At 40.5% G+C, this 23387-nt stretch overlaps 1 protein-coding gene across 22 annotated transcripts in view; it reads left to right on the top strand.

The window, feature by feature from the left end:
* The window catches only part of ACKR2 (atypical chemokine receptor 2), a 60671-nt gene that overhangs the window by 12817 nt on the left and 24467 nt on the right, over positions 1 to 23387 (top strand). For 21 of the 22 annotated variants that reach the window (XM_045037772.1, XM_045037771.1, XM_045037769.1 and 18 more), the window contains 2 exons: positions 9042 to 9101; positions 15136 to 15324. The gene's annotated coding sequence lies outside the window, so the exon portion shown is untranslated. The remainder of the gene's footprint in view (positions 1 to 9041; positions 9102 to 15135; positions 15325 to 23387) is intronic. The other variant, XM_045037757.1, reaches the window with a different exon arrangement.

The following is a 23387-nucleotide window of genomic DNA, read 5'->3' as shown; positions in this document are numbered from 1 at the left end:
AAACTGTCTTTATTCCATTGGATATTCTTTCCTGCTTTGTCAAAGATTAGTTAGCCATACGTTTGTGGGTCCATTTCTGGGTTCTCTATTCTGCTCCACTGATCTGTGTGGGAGATACAGGAGAGAAGCATCAAAGGAAAAGACTTCAAATTGGAAGGGCTGGAGAAGATGCAAGGCCTTAGGACATGTTTACACAGCTGAACGTGTCTGTGGCTCCTAAGGAACACCTAGAGCCATTAACATTGTCCAGAGCCAGATCCTCCTTCACATCTGACCCTTCCTAGTGTTATAGAAACCAATTAACTTGAAATTCAACCTTGAAAAGCTAAACCATTAGATTGATTAACACACTTGCTTAGCTGATTTTATGTACATAGTCTTTAGCAATTATCCTAATAAAAAGAAGCTTCATTCTGGAGTTGGGGCCTCATTCCCACTCAAGTATGAGGACCTTCACTTAACTGCACTTTGTTTGCGGACTCATCTTTTGCGACTCTGGCCATACTCCCTGCAACAGATCTGAGTGTTTTTGTGCCAGTACCATACTGTCTTGATGATTACAGCTTTGTAATACAGCTTGAAGTTCAGGATCTTGATGCCTCCAGCTTTGGTTTTCTTTTTCAAGATTGCTTTGGCTATTTGGGGTCTTTTCTGGTTCCATACAAATTTCAGGATTGTTTGTTCTAGCTCTGTGAAGAATGCTGGTGTTATTTTGATAGGATTGCATTGAATATGTAGATTGCTTTGGGTAGTATCAACATTTTAACAATATTTGTTCTTCCTATCCAGGAGCATGGAATCTTTTTCCATTTGTGTGTGTGTGTGTGTGTGTGTGTGTGTGTGTGTGTGTGTGTCTTCTTCAATTTCTTTCATAAGCTTTCTATAGTTGTCAGTGTATAGATTTTTCACCTCTTTGGTTAGATTTATTCCTAGGTATTTTATGGTTTTTATGCAATTGTAAATGGAATTGATTCCTTGATTTCTCTTTCTGTTGCTTCATTATTGGTGTATAGGAATGCAACTGATTTCTGTGCATTGATTTTATATCCTGCGACTTTGCTGAATTCATGGATCAGTTCTAGCAGGTTTTTTTGGTGGAATCTTTTGGGTTCTCCATATAGAGTATCATGTCATCTGAGAAGAGTGAAAGCTTGACCTCCTCCTGGCCGATTTGGATGCCTTTTATTTCTTTGTGTTGTCTGATTGCTGAGGCTAAGACTTCCAATACTATGTTGAATAACGGTAGTGAGAGTGGACATCTCTGTCTTGTTCCTGACCTCAGGGGGAAAGCTCTCAGCTTTTCCCCATTGAGGGTGATATTAGCGTTGGGTCTTTCATATATGCCTTTTATGATCTCGAGGTATGAACCTCCTATCCCTACTTTCTTGAGGGTTTTTATCAAGAAAGGATGCTGTATTTTGTCAAATACTTTCTCTGCATCTATTGAGAGGATCATGTGGTTCTTGTCCTTCCTTTTATTAATGTGATGTATCACACTGATTGATTTGCAGGTATTGAACCAGCTCTGCATCCCAGGTATAAATCCCACTTGGCATGGTGAATAATTTTTTTAATGTATTGTTGGATCTAGTTGGCTAACATCTTGTTGAGGATTTTTGCATCCATGTTCATTAGGGAAATCTGTCTATAGTTCTCCTTTTTAGTGGGGTCTTTGTCTGGTTTTGGAATCAAGGTAATGCTGGCTTCATAGAAAGAGTTTGAAAGTTCTCCTTCCATTTTTATTTTTTGGAACAGCTTCAAGAGAATACATGTTAACTCTTCTTAAAATGTTTGGTAGAATTCCCCTGGAAAGTCATCTGGCCATGGACTCTTGTTTTTTGGGAGATTTTTGATTACTAATTCAATTTCTTTACTGGTTATGGGTCTGTTCAAATTTTCTATTTCTTCCCATTTCAGTTTTGGTTGTTTATATGTTTCTAGGAATTTGTCCATTTCTTCCAGATTACCTATTCTATTGGTGTATAATTGCTCATAATATTCTCTTATTATTGTTTGTATTTCTGCTGTGTTGGTTGTGATCTCTCCTCTTTCATTCTTGATTTTATTTGTTTGGGTCCCTTCCTTTTTCTTTTTGATCAAACTGGCTAGTGGTTTATCAATTTTGTTAATTCTTTCAAAGAACCAGCTTCTGGTTTCATTGATCTGTTCTACTTTTTTTTGATTTCAATAGCACGATTTCTGCTCTGATCTTTATTATTTTCTGTCTTCTGCTGGTTTTGGATCTTATTTGCTGTTCTTTTTCCAGCTGTTTAACGCATAAGGTTAGGTTGTGTATCTGAGACCTTTCTTCCTTCTTTAGGAAGGCCTGGATTGCTATATATTTCCCTCTTATGACTGCCTTTGCTGCATCCCAGAGGTTTTGGGCTGTGGCGTTATCATTTTTATTGGCTTCCATGTGCTTTTTAACTTCCTCTTTAACTCTTGGTTAGCCCATTCATTCTTTAGTAGGATGTTCTTTAGTCTCCAAGTATTTGTTATCTTTCCAAATTTTTTCTTGTGGTTGATTTTGAGTTTCATAGCCTTGTGGTCTGGAAATATGCACGGTATGATCTTGATCTTTTTGTACTTGTTGAGGGCTGATTTTTGTCCCAGTATATGATGTATTCTGGAGAACATTCCATGTGCACTGGAGAAGAATGTGTATTCCACTGCTTTAGGATGAAATGTTCTGAATATATCTGTTAAGTCCATTTGGTCCAGTGTGTCATTCAAAGCCATTGTTTCCTTATTGATTTTCTGTTTAGATGATCTGTCCATTTCTGTTAGTGGGGTGTTGAAGTCCCCTACAATGATGGTATTATTATCAATAAGTTTCTTTATGTTTGTGATTAATTGATTTATATATTTGGGTATTTGCACATTTGGAGCATAAATGTTTACAATTGTTAGGTCTCCTTGGTGGATAGACCCCTTAATTATGATATAATAGCCTTCTTCATCTCTTGTTACAGTCTTTATTTTAAAGTCTAGATTGTCTGATATAAGTGTGGCTACTCCGGCTTTCTTTTGTCGACCATTAGCATGATAGATGGTTCTCCATCCCCTTACTTTCAATCTGAAGGTATCTTTAGGTGTTAAGTGGGTCTCTTGTAAACAGCATATAGATGGATCTTGTTTTCTTATCCGTTCTGTTGCCCTATGGTTTTTGATTGGAGCATTTAGTCTATTGATGTGTAGAGTGAGTACTGAAGGATATGAATTTATTGCCATTATGTTGCTTGTAGAGTTGGAGTTTCTGGTGATGTTCTTTGGTCCTTTCTAGTCCTTGTTGCTTTTGGGTTTTTTGTTTGTTTGTTTGTTTGTTTTTGTCTTTTCTCCCCTCAGAGAGTCCCCCTTAAAATTTCTTGCAGGGCTGGTTTAGTGGTCACAAACTCCTTTAATTTTTTTGTCTGGGAAATTTTTAATCTCTCCTATTTTGAATGACAACCTTGCTGGATCAAGAATTCTTGGCTGCATATTTTTTCCGATTCAGTACATTGAATATATCCTGCCACTCCTTTCTGGCCTGCCAAGTTTCTGTGGATAGGTCTGCTGCAAACCTGATCTGTCTTCCATTGTAGGTAAGGACTTTTTTTCTCTTGCTGCTTTCTTGATTCTTTCCTTGCCTGAGTATTTTGTGAATTTGACTATGATATGCCTTGTTGATGGTCAGTTTTTGTTGAATCTAATGGGAGTCTTCTGTGCTTCCTGGATTTTGATGTCTGTGTCTTTCCCCAGGTTAGGAAAGTTTTCTACTATGATTTTCTCACATAACTCTTCTACCCCTTTCTCTCTCTCTTCATCTTCTGGGACCCCTATGATTCTGATGTTGTTCCTTTTGAATGAGTCGCTGATTTCTCTAATTCTTTTTTTTTTTTTAACGTTTATTTATTTTTGAGACAGAGACAGAGCATGAACGGGGGAGGTTCAGAGAGGGAGACACAGAATCCGAAACAGGCTCCAGGCTCTGAGCAGTCAGCACCGAGCCCGACGTGGGGCTCGGACTCACATACTGCGAGATCGTGACCTGAGCCGAAGTCGGACGCTTAACCGACTGAGCCACCCAGGCGCCCCTGATTTCTCTAATTCTTAAATTGTGCTCTTTTGCCTTAGTCTTCCTCTTTTTTCTGTCCTATTATTCTCCATAAGTTTGTCCTCTATATTGCTGATTCGCTGGTCTGCCTCATCCATTCTTGCCACTGTGACATCCATTCAAGATTGCAGCTCAGTTATAGCATTTTTTTAATTTCATCTTGACTAGTTTTACTTCTTTTATCTCTGCATAAAAGGATTCTAATCTATATTCAGCCCCAGCTAGTATTCTTATTATCATGATTCTAAATTCTGGTTCAGACATCTTGCTTGTATCTGTGTTGATTAAGTCCCTGGCTGTCATTTCTTCCTGCTCTTTCTTTTGGGGTGAATTCCTTTGTTTCATCATTTTGAAGGAAGAAAAGGAATTAATAAGCTAAAAAAAAATTAAAATTATAAAATTAAAAACAACACAAATAAATCAAAACATATCAAATAAATTATGCTAGATCATAGGTGCATTTTGGTCTGGTTGTTGAAAGGAGCTTAATAGATTAAAGAAAAAAGGGGAAAGGAAAAAAAAAGGAAAACGTTTGAAAATTAGAAAAAAATGAATGCAATGAAATAGAATAAAATGAAATGATGGAAGTAAAATAGAATTTGAAAAATTTACAAAAAAGTAAAAAATATAGTAGAAAAAATTAAATAAAAATATTTTAATAAAAATTGAAAATAAAAATAAATTTTTTCTCTTTCTGTATTCAAGAAAAAGAAAAAGAAAAAAAATTGAATAGATGGACCAGCAAACAGACTGAAATACAAGTGAAATTACATCATTTTCCCCTAGAAGTCAACCTCCGAAGCATTTTATAGTCTGTAAACTAAGGAGGTGGAGAGACTTGTGGTGTTCCTGAAGTGTGAGGTTGGTCCACTTGGGTGGGGCTTAGTGTAATGGCTCTGTCATCCACGAGATGGCGCTCCTCAGCTTACTGGGGTAGATTGTTGTGGCGCTTGTAAGTGTGTATGCGCATGCGTGAGAGGGGTGAAAATGGCGTAATCCAGCTATCCAGTCTCTAGTATTGGAACTGTGTTCTCCCTGATCAGCAATCTTGCACCCATCCTTTGTCTCCGGTTTCTGTCCACTTCCTGCTTTTGTACTGTCTGTGACCAAGCCGTCAGGTTGTGAGGCAGCACCTCCCTCCTGGGTCTTATCTCAGATGCGGTGGTGTTTCCCAACCTCTCACTTCTGAGGGACTGCGGCTTTGACCCGCTTAGACCTTCTGAGGGAGGGCCTCACCAAGCAATGGCTGAGTGCTGGCCACACCCAGGAACGTTCGCTGGACCTTGCTGTTGCCGATGCACAGAGTCGAGGTCTGATGCAAGCCCACCCCAGAAAAAGTTCACGCAGTTGTGTTGCAGCAGCATTTCAGGGATTATGGTAAGTCACAACACACATCTGGCACTAGGCTTCCCCCTTAATGTCCTTGTTCCAGTACCAGTGAATGTGGTTGTTCTCTGGGGTCTGCTGGGACCTTTGGCTGTGGGGAGGCTGCACAGCCTCTACCAAATGTCCTCCCAGCAGGGGAACCACCTCTCTCAAGGACCCCCGGACGTCACTCTCTGCTCTTGAGGATTTGCCCTTGCCATCAGAGCACTACCAGGTATCTAGCTGTGGAGTTTCAGACTCTGTGCTCCCCCTGTTTATAGAGTCTTAATGGAATTTAAACCCTCTCCTTTCTTCTTTCTCCCTTTTTTGTTCAGTTCCTGTAGCTGTTTCCACTTTTCCACTTTCTTTCCAGGTGCTTTTGGAGGGGGGGTGCTTTTTCCATACTCTCCCCCACCTCTGTCCTCTCTTTGCAAGCAAAAACAGCTCCCTGCCCTCCAAGGCTCCTCTCTCCCCTGGTTCACCTCTCTGCACTGTGTACCTGCTGAGTTCTATATTTCAGGTTGTGCAGATTGTTGTGTTAATCCTCAGATCAGTTTTCTAGGTGTGCAGGATGGTTTAGTGTTGATCTGGCTGTATTTCATGGACGTGAGACACAGAAAAAACTTCCGTGCTCTTCCACCATCTTGGCCCCACCCTGAAAACTTACTTCTCATGGTAACTTCAAAGCATTCTTATTGAAAGGATAAAAGAATTTGGTGGCTATTGAACCCCCCTTAAATGTTGAGCTCTAGGCCGCGTACTGTAGAGACTAGAGCAGAAGAAACACAGTATACTCTGCCTCTGGGGAACTTGCAGGTTAGTTAAGATGACAGTTTATCTACATGAGAAACCGTGATCACAGGATCTGACCAGGTGCCAAGACAAGGGCCTTAGGAGTTTGGGCTTGTCCGCTTTGTCTCTCCATGCCTGGAAAAGAGTCCATATAGAGTTTCAAGGTTGGAATCCTGATTTCCAGCTGTTAGGCACTGTAGAATCCTCTGGCAGCTGGTTATCTAGCCTCCACTTGGACACTCTCACCCACAGGGAGAAGCCCCAACACTCTCCACTTAGGATTTGATGATGTTGTTTGCCAGCTTTGGGCAGTGAGAGACAATCAGATTGCTTTTTAGCCTAGATATATGCATCTTTCAATCTTTGCCTTAAAAGAAACTACAGGCCTGAAAAAAATGTGTGTAAAGTCAACAAGGAAAGGAAAATAGCTCTAGTCAAAAGGTTGAATTCCAGTGAGATAAGTCAATGGATACTCACATGCTGATGTTAGCTAAGGAATGTCAGATCAAATTCATCCTGAGAGGGTCACTTCTGGGGGGACCAAAATGAATTATTTTATTGCAGACTGTTATCCTTCCAGAGCCCATGTGTATGTGAATGTTCTGGGAAGGTCTGAGGGTATGAGATTTAGAGAGGTGAATTCATTCCATATACCAGTTAGACATTTTATTCTAATTTAGGATAAAGGCTGATAATTTTGGAGCTAATCAGATATTTCTCATCAGGAATGCAGTGTGATAAAGGTTTTAAAGCCAGAATGTAAAACCCTTCTCTAGTAACTTCTCAAAATAGATTTATAATAGGAAATAAAGTTATAATATGAAGTACAATACCTGCAATTGTGGTGGTGCCAGTTAAATAAAACAAGGGGATAATACAAGGACTGGCCCAAGGTTTATATAATAGTAGACAAAATGCGTGGTGTCTTTATAACCATCATCATGGTCATGTTGATTTACAGCCACCGAGGGAGAGGGGAACACTAAGCCATCTGATGTTGGAGAATTAGAGAAGGGACAGAGCAGGTCTCCTGGTGGGTAACAGATGTGAGCAGGGTGAAAAAGAAGAGATAAGGTCAGCGAAAGGAAAGGGCCATCGAGGTTGGAATGTGTAAGATATATGATTTGATCAATGCAAAGTACCCAGAAAGTTGCACACCTGGGCTTTGGTAGAGGCAAGGGACAGGAAAACTGCTACCCCTGTGTCCACCTAGGTGTGTCTGGACTCTTACAACTTTCAAACAAGATTAGTTCACTAGAAGCAAATAAATCATCCACATGACTGTGCTCCAGGCAATTGCCCCTACTGAATTGATGACTAAGGCAGTCCACCTATGACTTATCAGAAATTCTCTTCCCAAGGAGGTAAGGAGGGAAAATGGGTGTGGTGGACCAGGAATTATGGGCAATTCTAGGTGAGCCAGTGTGAGTCACCTTCCCAGTTGACTTCTGGCTAATACTGGAGACTAGGTCAAGGGCTTTTGCTTCTGCTGCTCATTCTTTTCACCTTTCCCCCAAATCCTTACTCTGTCAGCTCTTCGATTTTTCTGATAAGGCTCTGGAGCTGGAGCAGCTCTAATTTTATAGATAGGGCTCCTGAGACCCAGATTGGAGAAGAGATTTGCCCTAATTCCTATAGCACATTGTTTTCAGAGCTGAGAGTGGACCGCCTCTTGACTACCAGCCTCTTGTGCTCTGTCCTCCACCATGCGGCTTTCCTCTTTGAGTCTTTTCCCCAATGTTCCAACTGAGAGGCAAAAAGGACACAAGACATGGCAGAAACTTGAAGAGGTTATCCCTCAACTATGAAGTGCCCCATGGAACATATAGAGACTAAGGAGGAGTTTGGGAGCAGAGTCTCACCTTCCATGACCCTATCCTCAAGAGAAAAATCCAGTTTCAGGTTACAATTTCTAAAGTGTAAACTCTGAACTAATGAACTCTGTGATGCTTTCATCAATCTCTAATATTTTTCTTGTGGGATTTCTTTTCAAATTTTTGTTTTCAGTATCCCCCCTTTTAAGTAGCTTTTTTAAAATAAATTTTTTATTAAGTATAACTAACATACCGTGTTACATTAGTTTCAGATGTACAATATAATGATTCAACAATTCTATACATTTCTCAGTGCTCATCACATTAAGTGTACTGTTAACCCCCCTTCACCTATTTCACCAACCCCCCACCTCCCTCTGGCAACCACCTGTTTGTTCTCTGTATTAAACTTCTAAAAGTTTGTTATCTTACAACAAGATCCGTATTTCTCTCCCCTGATGAATGTCATCTTTCCTGGCTGAATGTCCCAAGGCCTCTCTTCCTCCAGTGAGCACAAAAAAACCTTGGAGGGTCCTTAGGTTGAATCCAGTATCAAAGGGAGTGTGCAATTTCCCTATGTAAAGAATTGGAAGTCCTCGTCTCTCCTGCTGATGAGCACTCCCCTCCTTCCTTTTGCAGTACAGTCCCTATAAGCGAAAACATCTTGCTTTTAAACCTTTTCTGTACCCCCTTCTCCCAAAATTTGGCCTAGTCAATGAAGTATAGAACAACACAGACTCCAAGAGGAGCAGAAGTGTAATGCAGGATGAAGCAAGTGCCTGCTAATGAGACCCCTTAATTTCTTACTTTTGTGTCCTCTTCTGGGCCTGTGGGAGCCTTCCACTCCTGGAGAGGCTGCATGTAAACTCCTACCCTGGGCTTTTCAGAAAGGCTTTGTTGTTTCAGGTAAGCATCATAAACTAAAGCTGGCTGTGTATCTGTTTGACTATCTGTCTGGCCTTTGTTGTACCTTTCAGGTCTCAGACTCCTCAGACTCCTCAAAATCAAGTGTACCTATTTCTCCTCAGGCTAGATAGGTAAGTGTTCTGTAGATGCTCCTGTCTGGGTCAGGAAGACAACTCCAACTTCCCCCAAATCAGTTACTTTAATTTTTTTTTAAGTTTATTTTGAGGGGCGCCTGGGTGGCTCAGTTGGTTGAGTGTCTGACTTTGGCTTAGGTGATGACCTCCCAGTCTGGCAGTTTGAGCCCCGTGTCAGGCTTTGTTCTGACAGCTCAGGGCCTGGAGCCTCTTTCAGATTCTGTGTCTCCCTCTCTTTGCCCCTTCCCCAGCTCACACTCTGTCTCTCTCTGTCTCTCTCTCAAAAATAAATAAACATTAAAAAAAAGTTTTATGCATTTTGAGAGATAGAAAGCACAAGTGGAGGAGGGGCAGAGAGAGAGGAGAGAGAGAATCCAAGCTGGCTGTGCACTGCCAGTGCAGAGCCTGATGCAGGGCTTGAACTAATGAACCATGAGATCATGACCTGAACCAAAGTTGGACACTCAATCTACTGAGCCACCCAGGTGCCCCCAAATCTGTTAATTTCAAATACTTTGGTTCCTTTTATGTATAATTAGGGATTAGTGTACAAGAGATGACCCAAAACTTCCAAGATTGATCCTGGAACCATAATATCTTGAAATGTTTAAGGAAAAAAAAAAAAAAGGAAACTCTCATCATGACCAGATTGGGTCAGAGATCTGTGAGAAAAGGAGGCTTAAAAAGTAAAAGCCTAAATCCTTAATTGCCACCTAGAAGTTGTAACATCTCATTAAGGATATTTCTAAAAATTCTTTTCTGGAAAGTCTTTTATGTACTTGCACAAAGCCCCTGATAGCAAAAGATCAAGCCCTCCTACGTTTAGAGGAGGTGTGCCAGTTATCACTTAATACCTCCTTATTTCAGATCTATCCTTCATTGCTTTGCTTGGGATACTAGAACATTTCTTCCTTACAGCTCAATGTTGAGCTTTATCAGTAGAGAGTGCTGGAAGGCCAATTTCATCTACATAAGCAAGTGGTTTCTTCCTTCTGGCTTCTGCTTACTAGTACCCCAGCTGTGGGGGAGTCCTGCTTGCCCCCCAATGCCCACAGTTTCCTGCCTCAGCTACTGTGTACCAGCTCTGGCTAGGGCGATCTAGTGTGCTACTGTGTCATCTGATGACTTGTGACTGCAGTCACACCCTCTCCAGTGAGGTCAGTGTCCCAGCCTTAGGGAGAGGCTCCACCCCCCCCCCCCCCCCCCCCCCCCCCCCCCCCCCCCCCCGTCCAAGTAGGTTCTTAAGGTATTCTTTAGAGTTCTCTTTTATTTCCTCATAGTAGTTAGCTCCCTTTAAGTAGTTAATAATTCTTTATATTAAACTGTCCCTGCTCAAAATACTGTGATTGCTATCTCCTGAATGTCCTTTCATTGACCTTGATGCTGCAAATGCAATTACTGGTAAATGACGGTACCCTAGTAGGTCAAGGTTTTGATAAATTCAAAATCCATTGAACATGTGAAAATACATCGGTCCTAATATTACTAGAAACTATACAAAATGAGTCAGAATGAGTTTTATTCAGCTGGAAGTCATATCTATGAATTTTATATTTAGAATTGTTATTAAATCATTGTATGGTTTAATGGTAGTGAAATGAACTCTAACAAAATTTTGGAGACTGAGATTTCTGGAATAAGAGAGTGATTCTCCCTTTTCCTTGAGTAGCATCAGCACCCAGAATAGCAGAAAGTCTCCATCTTTTAAGATGTTAGATATCCAGTTCTGTCAAATTGGCAAAAAAAAAAAAAAAAAAAAAACCCTCCCCAATCTGTCCATCAGATTAAGAAATTCCATTGCCACACACACAACATGTATGACTGACTCTAGACCAGTGCTGTGCAGTAGAAATAGATGGTAGGCCTCAAATGTAATTTAAAATTTTCTATGGTCACATTAAAGAAAAGTGAGAAACAGGTAAAATTAATTTTAACAATATATTTAATTTAGGGGCGCCTGGGTGGCTCAGTCAGTTTGGTGGCTGACTTTAGCTCAGGTCATGATCTCATGGCTCATGAGTTTGAGCCCCGTATTGGGCTCTGTGCTGACAGCTCAGAGCCTGGAGCCTGCTTCAGATTCTGTGTCTCCCTGTCTCTCTGCCTGTTTCCTGCTCACACTCTGTGTCTCTGTGTCTCTCAAAAATAAATAAACATAAAAAAAATTTAAAAAACCCAATATAATTTAATCCAAAGTAGTGAAAATATTATCAAGATAATAATCATTATTAAATTATTAATTAACATTAAATTGTTGATATTTACATTCTTTTATATGTACCAAGTATTTGAAACCTGGTATGTGCTTTATGCTGTAAAACTTCTCAGTGTAGACTAGTCACATTTCAATGTTTATTTATTTTTGAGAGAGAGAGAGAGACAGGGAGGGAGAGAGCATGAGCACGGAGGGGCAGAGAGAGAGGGAGACACTGAATCTGAAACAGGCTCCAGAGTCTGAGCCATCTGCACAGAGCTGGACACTGGGCTTGAGCTCATGAACCACGAGATTATGACCTGAGCTGAAGTCGAATGCTTACTTGGCTAAGCCACTGAGGCACCCTAGACTAGTCACCCTTCAAATGCTCAATAGCCACATATGGCTAGTGGCCACTCTGTTGGACAGTGCAGCTCTTGAATATGGGTTGACCACCATGTGAGGTCACGGGAGCGACTTTAAGTTGTGACTTTTTGGGACACAGTTAAGAAAAAAGGAACTGCATGAAAAATACTGGACTTTATTCTATAGCTTTATTGAACCTATTAATATTGTATTTTAAACCATTTTTTGTGTTAGATACAAATAACTGTAGTAGTGATGATGTGTATTACTTTAGGAATCAAGAATTTCAGTATAGGGGCGCCTGGGTGGCGCAGTCGGTTAAGCGTCCGACTTCAGCCAGGTCACGATCTCGCGGTTTGGGAGTTCGAGCCCCGTGTCAGGCTCTGGGCTGATGGCTCAGAGCCTGGAGCCTGTTTCCGATTCTGTGTCTCCCTCTCTCTCTGCCCATCCCCCGCTCATGCTCTGTCTCTCTCTGTCCCAAAAATAAATAAACGTTGAAAAAAAAATTAAAAAAAAAAAAAAAGAATTTCAGTATAAAAGAAAAGGAAGTGCAATTAAAGAATTAAGAATCTAGGTTGGGAACACTGTTGGGCATTACTGTGGAGTTTGTTACTCCTGTTAATCCTGTTGATCTGAACCCACTTATTGGTAGCATGAAGATTACAGAAACTGTTAAAAATAGCAGTTTGGAGACATTTTCTGACTCAAAGCATACTTAATAGAATGAAACTGTAAGTTCTTGACTTGACCTTGAGTCAGGGGAAGCCATGTGAAATATCCAAAATCCAGTTGGATCTAATTTTAAAGATCCTTAGGAGTTACATTGTATGAATATGACAGAACACAATTTCATCAGGTCTTTGTGTCTTAAAATTAAATTCAAAAGACATTACTGTGGAACCTCAAGTTTAAGGGTCTCTAGATACATCTACATATCTTTACTTTTTAATGGAAAGATATTTATATATCTTAACATATGTACATTTATATATCTTAAGATTTCAAAACTCAATCAAGGGGCGCCTGGGTGGCTCAGTTGGTTAAACGTCCGACTTTGGCTCAGGTCATGATCTCATGGTTGGTAGGTTCGAGCCTTGCATCAGACTCTGTGCTGACAGCTCAGAGCCTGGAGCCTGCTTCAGATTCTGTGTCTCCCTCTTGCCCTGCCCCTAACCTAACTCATGCTCTGTTTCAAAAATAAATACATTAAAAAGAAAAAAACTCAAGTAATTAACTTGACTAGGAGCTACAGACTTCTTAGGGAGAAAAATTTGAGCAGGGGAAGTGGGCTAGGTGATCACCTCTCTATACATTTAGGTATATATTTTCTTTTTTTTTTTCCTGGAGTATTTTAAAGCAAATCCCAGATATCATATCTTTTCACCCAGTTATTACCCCATGACATTATGAAGTCATTAACATAATCATATATAGAGTTTAGGGTTGCTGATGGGGTCTCAAATAAGATTCTTAACCTTGCAGCCCAAGTATCTGCTAATAAATAGCTTCGGTTCACTGGTATGCTAATTGCTTTCTTTAGGTGGGTAAGCATCTTCTAACCTTAGAATAAATCATAGAAATATAAAAGAGAAGATACCATTAGTATTAATATTTTTTTGTGTTAAGAAAGTGGCTTCGGGGCACCTGGGTGGTTCAGTTGGTTGAGGGTCTGACTTCGGCACAGGTCATGATCTCAAGGTTCATATGTTCAAACCTGGGCATCAGGCTCTGAGCTGACAGTGCAGAGCCTACTTAGGATTCTCTTCCTCTCCTCTCTCTCTCTGCCCTTCCCCCACTTCTGTGTGTACTCTCTCTCTTTCTCAAAAACAAATAAATAAAACTTTTTTAAAAAGCTGCTTTGCATATTTGATGGTTTTTTTTTTTTTTTAATGTTTTTATTTAGGGGCACCTGCTTGGCTCAGTGGCCAAGCGTCCAACTTCGGCTCAGGTCATGATCTCACAGTTCATGGGTTCAAGCCCTGCATCAGGCTCTGCGCTGACAGCTCAGAACCTGGAGCCTGCTTCAGATTCTGTGTCTCCCTCTCTCTCTGCCTCTCCCCCACTCACACTCTATCTTTCAAAAAACTAAATAAGCATTAAAACAAAAGAAAAAAAGTTTTTATTTATTTTGAGAGAAGCAGAGAAAGAGAGAACAGGGGAAGGGCAGAGAGAGAGGGAGAGAGAAAAATCCCAAGCAGACTGTGTACTGTCAGCACAGAGCCTGATGCAGGGCTTGATCACACGAACCTCGAGATCATGACCTGAGCCGAAATCAAGAGGCAGACGCTTCACCGACTGAGCCACCCAGGTACCCCTGCATATTTGATGTTTTATAGATCTATCACAGGAGGATGGGTTTGGACTGGTAGCTTTGTAACTAATTTGGAATGTTTGAGCAATACAGATTTTTTATTTTAAGATGAAACCTTATTAAATTATTCTTAATATTTTGAAATATCTAAGATACCTTTGGATTCCTAATATTTATACACCTAGGGTATTGGATTTACGAGTATGAATTTCTACCCAGAAAGTTTTGCTTATTATAAGTTAAAGCACTTGAAGTATGTAAAGGGAAATTCTGGAGATGAAGCAGTCCACTATGTGAATACATTTATAAGCACGCTCTTCCAATCCCTAGCCCCTTGTCACTTTCCAATGTAAGAACGACCACAGAGCCTACAAAATGGGGCTGCAATATAGAAAAGCTGCCCGGACACTAACAGGTTGCTAGCCTGTCCTATGTATTTATAGCTTCCACCAAGATGGGCGACTTATGGACTTATGGTCTCTAAGTCCCTCCCTGCTCATCAGAGCCAGCCAGCATCTTAACACACAATTGAATGAAGGAGCATGATAGAATGAAAAATGCTAGGTATGCACCTGGGTTTTGCCATATATTGATTTTTCATTGTGTGTACTGCCTTTCTTCTGCCACTGTAATGTGGGAAAGCACCCTAGAAGAGATGGTCCCAACATTAGGAGCATCCACAGGGCCGGAGCTGTTATGCTTATTCTTTGGGTAGCCTTGAGGTGACCCCTACTGGAAGGCAGATGCTACCACAGTCAGAAGAACTCCGAAAATGCATTCCTTCCTGGAAAAAGACTCCTATCTAAACTCAGACTGATGTCTCATTTTATGGGACAAGTTGTCCAACATGTGCCTAAATTACAAACCACACATCCCTTCCAACCTCCAAATCACTGGTGAGACAGAAGCAAAACTATGGCACTAAGCAAAACTATATAAAACTTTCCAGCAAGCAGGCTTTATGTGTCCTGAGGCTCTACTAAGGATCAAGATGAACTCTAATGCTGCAGTTCTACAATCCACCAGATCTTGGGACTCAGTCCATGTCAATATTATTATCTATCTGGTATTCCAATAGTGTCACTCCAACCTTGAGAGCTTTCCTTCTTGTCTGTTGCCTCCTTATTGTCAAGTACTCACTTATATCCTGGGTTCCTTTGCAGCCCAGGTCACCCTGGACATCATACAGCACATATGTTCTAGCAGGATATGAAAAGGAATTTTAAGAACCCAGATGGCAGTAGTCTTATGACATTCTCTTGACCATCCCCATGACTCTATGGGGCTCTAGACCATCCTTGAGGATACAAGAGTGACAAGCCACAACTACATCAAAATTTGTAGCAAATAAGGTAAGTCTGGATACAATTCATGGCAACTTTATCCTAGAAAAAAAAAAGGAATTACCGTGTGGCATTCAAGATGGACTAAGTGAAGACCACAAAGAAATTTTGTAGGGTGTATGGAGATACCAGATAAATAACCTCAGGTCTAGTGTATGAGATGGGAGACTGGGCTAAACCAGGATTCTTAAGTCCTCATCTTGCTTACCACCATAGTTTACTGCTGCATATCAGGAAGGTCCATCTTCCCTGCCCCTTTCCATCATAGCTTTCTCCTTCAAATGTCTTTGGCAGTGGTAATTCATGGCCACTGAGTAGTTGGTACACAACAGACCTTAATGTTGTCTGTAAAGTTCTTGGCTGCATATTCCACCTAGGGATGCAATGTGCTAGATACTATAAAAATTCTGCCATCTAAAGGTTACCTAAGACATGGATCCTCCCTGACATTGTGTGTGTGTGTGTGTGTGTGAGCTGCTTTGGAATATAAAGGGCTCCTCATCTTTAGGGACATTTGGTTTTATATCCTTTTTCTAGCTCTAATCCTTGGAACTGGGATTTTTGAATTAGACCCATTGTAAAACCTGTGGGGATTCTAGAAAAAGGCCTAATGCAACTAGGGATGCCACTGGGGCTCTACAAACCAAGGAGTTGTCTCTTACCTCTGTAAAGGAAGAATAAAATAGCTCAGGAATTTTAACTGTGATTCAAGGAAGATAGAAAAATATAACCTTACAATTGAAGAAGTATTCCAGTTTCTTTACTTTATAAGAGAGGAATAGTGCATTAGTTGGTTTGGGTAGATCCTGGACATTGGTGGACAATTATTAAAAGTTATTAATTACTGGGGGTGCCTGGGTGGCTTAGTCAGTTGAACGTCTGACTCTTGATTTCAGCTTAGGTCATGATGTCACAGTTCGTGAGATTGAGCCCCATGTGGGAGACTCTGCTGGCAGCATGGAGACTGCTTGGGATTCTCTCTCTCTCCCTCTCTCTCTCCCTCTCCCTTGTTCTCTCTCTCTCTCACAAACAGACTTTTAAAAAGTTATTACAGATTATGCTGATTGTAAGATGAACTCTTATGTATTTTTTATACTACTTAGGGTTTGCTTGTCATGTTACCTTAAGTAAGCCTCACTCCCAACTCTTAATTCTTGAAAGACCAAACAAATGAGCCTCTGAAGAACAGAGGAACAAAGCCAAGACTATGTGAAATTATATATAGTGTTAAAATACATCTGTATAGCCTACTAAATATACACTGTGGATGTACTCCTATCAAAGGGAGGGTGCAAAAAAAAGGTCCCATCAACTCCAGAACTTCATGTCATTTATTCTGAAAGATCAACTCTGAATTAGCATAAATTGTTAGCATCTGACTCCATGCACAGAAACTATGACCCTCCTTATATATCTTAAAGGTTTTACTGGATGTAAACTCTGACCTCTTTCAAAATGTACATTATCAGAACCCTCTTGTAAACAGCATTCTGAACTTTGCTAATATAGGTTTATCAACCATAGGCCTAAGTGTAAAACCAAAAATTACAAAATTTCTGGAAGAAAACATAAGAGAAAATCTTTGTGACTTTAGGGCAAGCAAAAATTTCTTAGATAAGACACAAAAAGCACACAACATAAAAGAAAAAAATAAATTCTTTGGATGCCACAAAAATTAAGAACTGCTGCTCTTCAAAGGATACTATTAAGACAATGGAAACTAGAAGAAAATATTTGCAAATCATATACTTGATAAAGGACTTGTATCCATAATCTATAAAAAGCCCTATATACCAAAGAGTAAGAAGACAGCCCATTTTTTTTGTAATGGGCAAAAGTTTGAAAAGACACTTCACCAAAGAGGATAAATGGGTGGTAAGTAAGCATATGAAAGTATGTTCTTAAGGAAATGCAAATTAAAACCACAGTGAAATACTACTTCACATTTACTGAAATGGCTAAAAGTAAAGATTGACCATATCAAGTCCTTAAAAGAATGAAGACCAATTGAAACTCTCATATTTTGCTGGTGGAAATTCAAAATGGTACAGGTACCTTTGGAAAACAGAATGCCCGGTTTCTTAAACATGCATGTACCATACAACCCAGCCATTCCTTTCCTAGTATTTACCCAAGTGAAATGAAAACCTATATTCACACAAAAACCTGTACAATAGTGTTTATAGAAGTTTTATTTATAATTACAAAAAATGGAAACAAACCAAATGTCCTTCAGCTGTGGAGTGATAAACAAACTAGCACATCCATAAGTGTTGTTAGAAAGAATGTAATTTGGTGCAATCACTTTGAAAAACTGTTTGGCTGTGATTACCAAAGTCAAGCATATACCTCAGCCATTGCACTGCTATCCAGAGACCCAATAGAAATGTATAATATGTTTATCAGTAGTCTTATACTACAATGTCCATAGCAGTACTACTTGTAATAACCCTGTAATAAAGGGTCTGACTCCATTAAAAAAATTTTTTTTAAGTCTATATTTATTTTGACAGAAAGAGAGCACACTTTTTGGGGGGGGGGGCGGGGAGGCGCAGAGAGAGAGGGGAGAGAGAGAACTCCAAGCAGGCTCCGTGTGCCATCAGTGTGAAGCCAAAGATCATGACCTGAGCCGAAATCAAGAGCCAGATGCTCAACCGACTGAGCCACCCAGGCACCCCTAGTCTGACTCCATTTTTGATGTTTGACTGCTGACAGCCCTCAAGCCCCATCACTCCCTTTTTCCGTCCTGTCGCACACCTGGACATGCTGCTAAGAAAACCCAGGTTTCCTTGGTGTGGATGGGAATCCAAGCCACACAAACCCCAGCCTGTGGAAGAGGGAGTCTTCATCTTGGACCTCCTCCACCTCCAGTCATTATAAAAACCCAAGCCACTTGCCCCTTCTGCTCCAGCCAAACAGACTGGCTTGAGTGTTGGCCATGCTTGTCCCTGAAAGCCTCACTATGTGAGAATGAATCTTTCAGACCCTCTTGGTGAGTGTATTGCATCACCATCTCCAGCTCCGAGCCAATTTTGGATGGGTGGATACCACCCTCCACGGAGCAACCACAAAGCAAACCCCAAAGTAGAAACTATTCAAATGCCCAGCCACCAGATAAATGGACAGATAAATTATTGCATAGTCACCCACTGGAACTTATAGGGCAGTAAGAATAAATGAACCTCTATTTCCTGTAATCTTACAATGTTTAATAAAAGGAACCAACGTAAAAGAATATATTATTTTATTATTTTTTAAAATTTGAGTGTAGTTGACATAATGTTTCACTATTTTCATGTGTATAACATAGTGATTCATAGTGATTCCATACATTATGCTATGCTCACCACAAGTATAGCTACCATCTGTCACGATACAATGTTATTACAATATCATTGACTGTATTCTCTATGCTGTACCTCTTACTCCTGCGACTTATTCAGTCCATAACCAGAAACCTGTATCTCCCCATCCTCCTCACCCATTTTGCCCATCTCCCACCCCCCTTCTTTCCGGCAACCATCAGTTCTCTGTATTTATAGGTCTAATTCTGCTTTTTGTTTATGTATTCATTTGTTTTGTTTTCTAGATTCCACATATGAGTGAAATCATATGATATTTGTCTTTCTCAGTCTGACTGCTTTCACTTAGCACAATACCCTAGGTCCATCCATGTTGTCACAAATGGCAAGATCTCATCCTCTTTTATGGCTACGTAATATTTCATTGTGTGTGTATACATACATAAACATGGGTATATGTATATACTTACATGCACACACACACCACATCTTCCTTATCCAGTCATCTATCAGTAGACACTTAGGATGCTTCCATATTTTGGCCATGGTAAATAATGCTGCGGTAAACATAGTGCATAGTAGTGCACGTGTCTTTTCAAATTAGTGTTTTCATTTTCTTTGAGTAAATACCCAGTAGTGGAATTATTGGATCATGTGGTATTTCTATTTTTAGTTTTTTTGAAGAATCTCCATACTGCTTTTTCACAGTGGCTGCACCAATTTACATTCCCATCAACAGTGCATGAGGGGTCCTTTTTCTCCACATCCTTATAACACTTGTTATTTCTTGTCTTTTTTATGTTAGCCATTCTGACAGGTGTGGAGTGATACCTCTTTGTGGTTTTGATTTTCATTTCCCTGGTGTTGAGTGATATTGAGCATCTTGTCAAGTGTCTGTTGCCTGTCTGGATGTCTTCTTTGGAAAAATATCTATTCAAGTCTTCTACCTGTTTTTTTAACTGGATTGTTTGTTTTGGTGTTAAGTTGTATACTTTTTTAAAAATATATATATATATATATATTTTTAATTTTTTTTCAACGTTTATTTATTTTTGGGACAGAGAGAGACAGAGCATGAACAGGGGAGGGGCAGAGAGAGAGGGAGACACAGAATCGGAAACAGGCTCCAGACTCTGAGCCATCAGCCCAGAGCCTGACGCGGGGCTCGAACTCCCAAACCGCGAGATCGTGACCTGGCTGAAGTCGGACGCTTAACCGACTGCACCACCCAGGCGCCCCTTAAATATATATTTTAGATATTAACCCTTTATCAGATATATCATCTGCAAATATCTTATGCCATTCAGTAGGTTGCATTTTTGTTTTGTTGATGGTTTCCTTTGCTGTGCCAAGTGTTTTATTTTGATGTACTCCCAATAGTTTATTTTTGTTTTTGTTTCCCTTGCCTCAGGAGGCATATCTAGAAAAATGTGTCTATTGATAGCCAATGTCAGAGAAATTACTGCCTATGTTCTCTTCTAGGATTTTTATGGTCTCAGGTCTCACATTTAGGTCTTTACTCCATTTTGAGTTTATTTTTGTGACTAGTGTTAGAAAGTGGTCCAGCTTCATTCTTTTGCACGTAGCTGGCCAGTTTTCCCAACATCATATATTGAAGAGACTGTCTTTTCCCCATTGTATATTCTTGCCTCCTTTCTCATAGATTAATTAGCCATCTAATTGTGGGTTTATTTCTGGACTCTCTATTCTGTTCTATTTATCTATGTGTCTATTTTCGTACCAGTGCCAGACTGTTTTGATTACTGTAGCTTTGTAGTATATATCTTGAAATCTGGAATCATGATACCTTCAGCTTTGTTCTGCTTTCTCAAGATTGCTTTGGCTATTCGGGATCTTTTGTGGTTCCATACAAATTTTAGTATTATTTGTTCTAGTTTCTGTGAAAAATGCTATTGGTATTTTGATAGGGAATCATATTAAATCTGTAGATTGCTTTGTGCAGTATGGACTTTTTAACAATATTAATTCTTCCAATCGTGAGCATGGAATATCCTTCCATTTGTGTCATCTTCATTTTCTAATATATTCTTTATGACTGCATTTAAATAAAGGGTAAGAGCAGGCAAAGTTAACCTATGTTAAAAGTCAGGATGGTCACCACCATTCTTAGAGTAGTAGGTTACTGGAAAGGAGCACAAAGTGGGTGCTTTTTTGAATGTCAGGCTCAATTTGGAAAAAAAATAAAAGCGGAGCAGGATGAGGGAATGTTCTCAGCTCTGAGGGAAGAGGTCTGGCTTGACCTTTTGGGCTGAAGGATTAAGAATGTGAACTGGCTCCATCCAGTGGCCAAATGTGGATATGCCATGTCAATGCTTAGAAGCAGGACATGACAGGCCTCTCTTGGACGCCTCATAGTGTCAGTCAATTTTGGGAGTGGGGTGAAGATTCTGGGCTCATAAATGGGATAGAGTATGTCAGTAGGACCTGAAATCAGTATTTCTGTCCTGCTACAGAAATCTGGGCTCAGCCAGACTGAGGGGGGACAAATGACTTCCCTGAAGGGAAAGTTAGGAAGCCCAGGGAAAGGTGGACCCTACCCCAACCCTCCTATCTCCATCCAGGCTTTATCTGCCCCATGAGGCAGTCTGGGCTGGGTTTGGACTTCAGCTTTACTCAGGTATATGCTAATCTAGTGATCCCCATTCTAGAAGTGAGGGAACTGAGGCCCAGGTAGTTTGGCTTATGTAAATAGCAGAATTAAGATTTCAACTCAGGTCTGTCTAGCTCCAAACCCAGCCCTAAACCGTGATTCTCTATGTAGTGTCTTAACCTCTTCTGTTCCATGGCTCCCTCTGGAAGTCTGTGAAGCCTATGGACCCATCTCAGAACACTGTTTTAAAAATCATAAAATAAAATACATACGGGGGAATGGGGGAGGGAAAAAATACATAAGATTAGCGATCCTATTGAAATTGCCAAGAACTGATGATCTTATTAAAACACATATACCACAATATTTTTTCAATTGTGGCATAGCATGTGCTATCTATGTGTTTCTTTATTGATGTCTTAAATACAAATTGGATCTGAAAACAATTTTCAGAAAGTGATGAGTGTAAATATTTTGAAATGTCTGCTACACTGGTGATGTGAATAAAACTATCAGTGACTTCACTGGTGACAAGTCATGTATCACATTCTGTTTGAAGGAAATGTTGAATTTCCATCAGAGGTCAGTGAAAATAAGGATATAATTGTGTTCTTATCTAAGTACCTGGATCTCCTGCATACTAGGCTGGGTCCATTGGGGATCCCAATGGGATCCCTTTCTGGGAACAGGGACAGCTTGAGCTATGCAGAGCCTAGATTGTTTTCTTGTGAAAGGAGGAGACCAGGGAGGGCCACTGGCTGAATGATATAAGGTAGAACACAGAAGGCATGTTTTATTTTCATAATTGTGTTTTGGTTTTATTTTGCATTAGGGAATAACATCAAAGCTTTGATTTTATCGAAAGTATTCCATGAGACAGAGCTGGTATGAGTACTTAAGTTTCAAAAAGGTGATGAGTTGATTTAGAGAGAATATTCATACAATAATACGTAGTACAGGTGGTACGGGGATGTGGCAAAAAATGTGAAAGGCAGGGGGCACCTGGGTGGTTCAGTGGATTAAGTGGCTGTCTGACTTTGGCTCAGGTCATGATCTTGTGGTTTGTGAGTTGGAGCCCCGCATCGGGCTCTCTGCTATCAGTGCAGAGCCTGCTTTGGATCCTCTCTCTCTCTCTCTCTCTCTCTCTCTCTCTCTCTCTCTCTCTCTCTGTCTCTCTCTCTGTCTCTCTCTCTCTGTCTCTCTCTCTCTCTCTCTCTCTCTCTCTCTCTCTCTCTGTCTCTCTCTCTCTCTCTCTGCTCCCCCTCCCCACTCACACACACTCCCTCTCCCTCTCTCTCAAAATAAATAAAACATTACAATTTTTTTAAGAGGTGGAAAAAATGTGAAAGTGGTAGCAATCCTGTTTTGAATCACTGGATCAGGAGATAGGAATCACTTTCATTTTGCAGAATTTGAGAGGTTCTTCTGGTTCAGCCCAGCAGTCCCTGCAGCCCTGAATGGGACCGGGGGCTGACGTAAATACACGGTATTTAGGAAAAGCTCAGCAATCCTGGTCCACACCCTTTTATTTCTGGATACACTCAAGGGCAGTATTTCAAACCGTAGGTCACCACCCAGAAGCGGGTTGTGAAATCAGTTAAGGGACCACGTCCAGCATTTAGAAAATATGAAATAGAACAGAGTAGAAAATAGCAAAGCATGTTGTGGGTAGTTAGGGTAATTATTATTTTGTGATGCTTATGCTGTGGACCGCCAGGCAAAATACATTTCCTCCAGTGGGTTACAGGGGAAAGCATCTGCTCTGTGGAAACAGCCTTGCCTTAACCCAAGCCTCTCTCTATAACCCTTGAGCCTCTCTCTATATCCAGAGCCCTCTATTTTGGAGGGATTGAGTTCTCCAGGAGGGAGGACTGGGACCAGGCCAAATAGGCCCCTGGAGCTTTTCAATGTCAGTGTCACCTTCCTGATCTCAGCCTGATGTTCCTCTTTCCAGATTTTCAGCTCACACCCAGGTCTTTTGCTTCCAAACATTCCATCACATTTCCAGTTACAGCATTTCTTTATCTCCTATGGTTTCCTCATTTTGTGGCCACACTTCCCACTCCAATGTGCAATATCTGGGTGGAGGATGTGTTCATCCTGAAGCAGCCTCTGCGTTGTTCTGCCCCACCTCTTCTAGGATCTGCCATCCTGGGGAA

This window comes from Felis catus, chromosome C2 (assembly GCF_018350175.1).
Source record: "Felis catus isolate Fca126 chromosome C2, F.catus_Fca126_mat1.0, whole genome shotgun sequence".
In the NCBI taxonomy this organism is placed as follows: Eukaryota; Metazoa; Chordata; class Mammalia; order Carnivora; family Felidae; genus Felis; species Felis catus.
The sequence above is the reverse complement of the archived record's forward strand: the minus strand, read 5'-3'. Positions and strand labels throughout refer to the sequence as shown.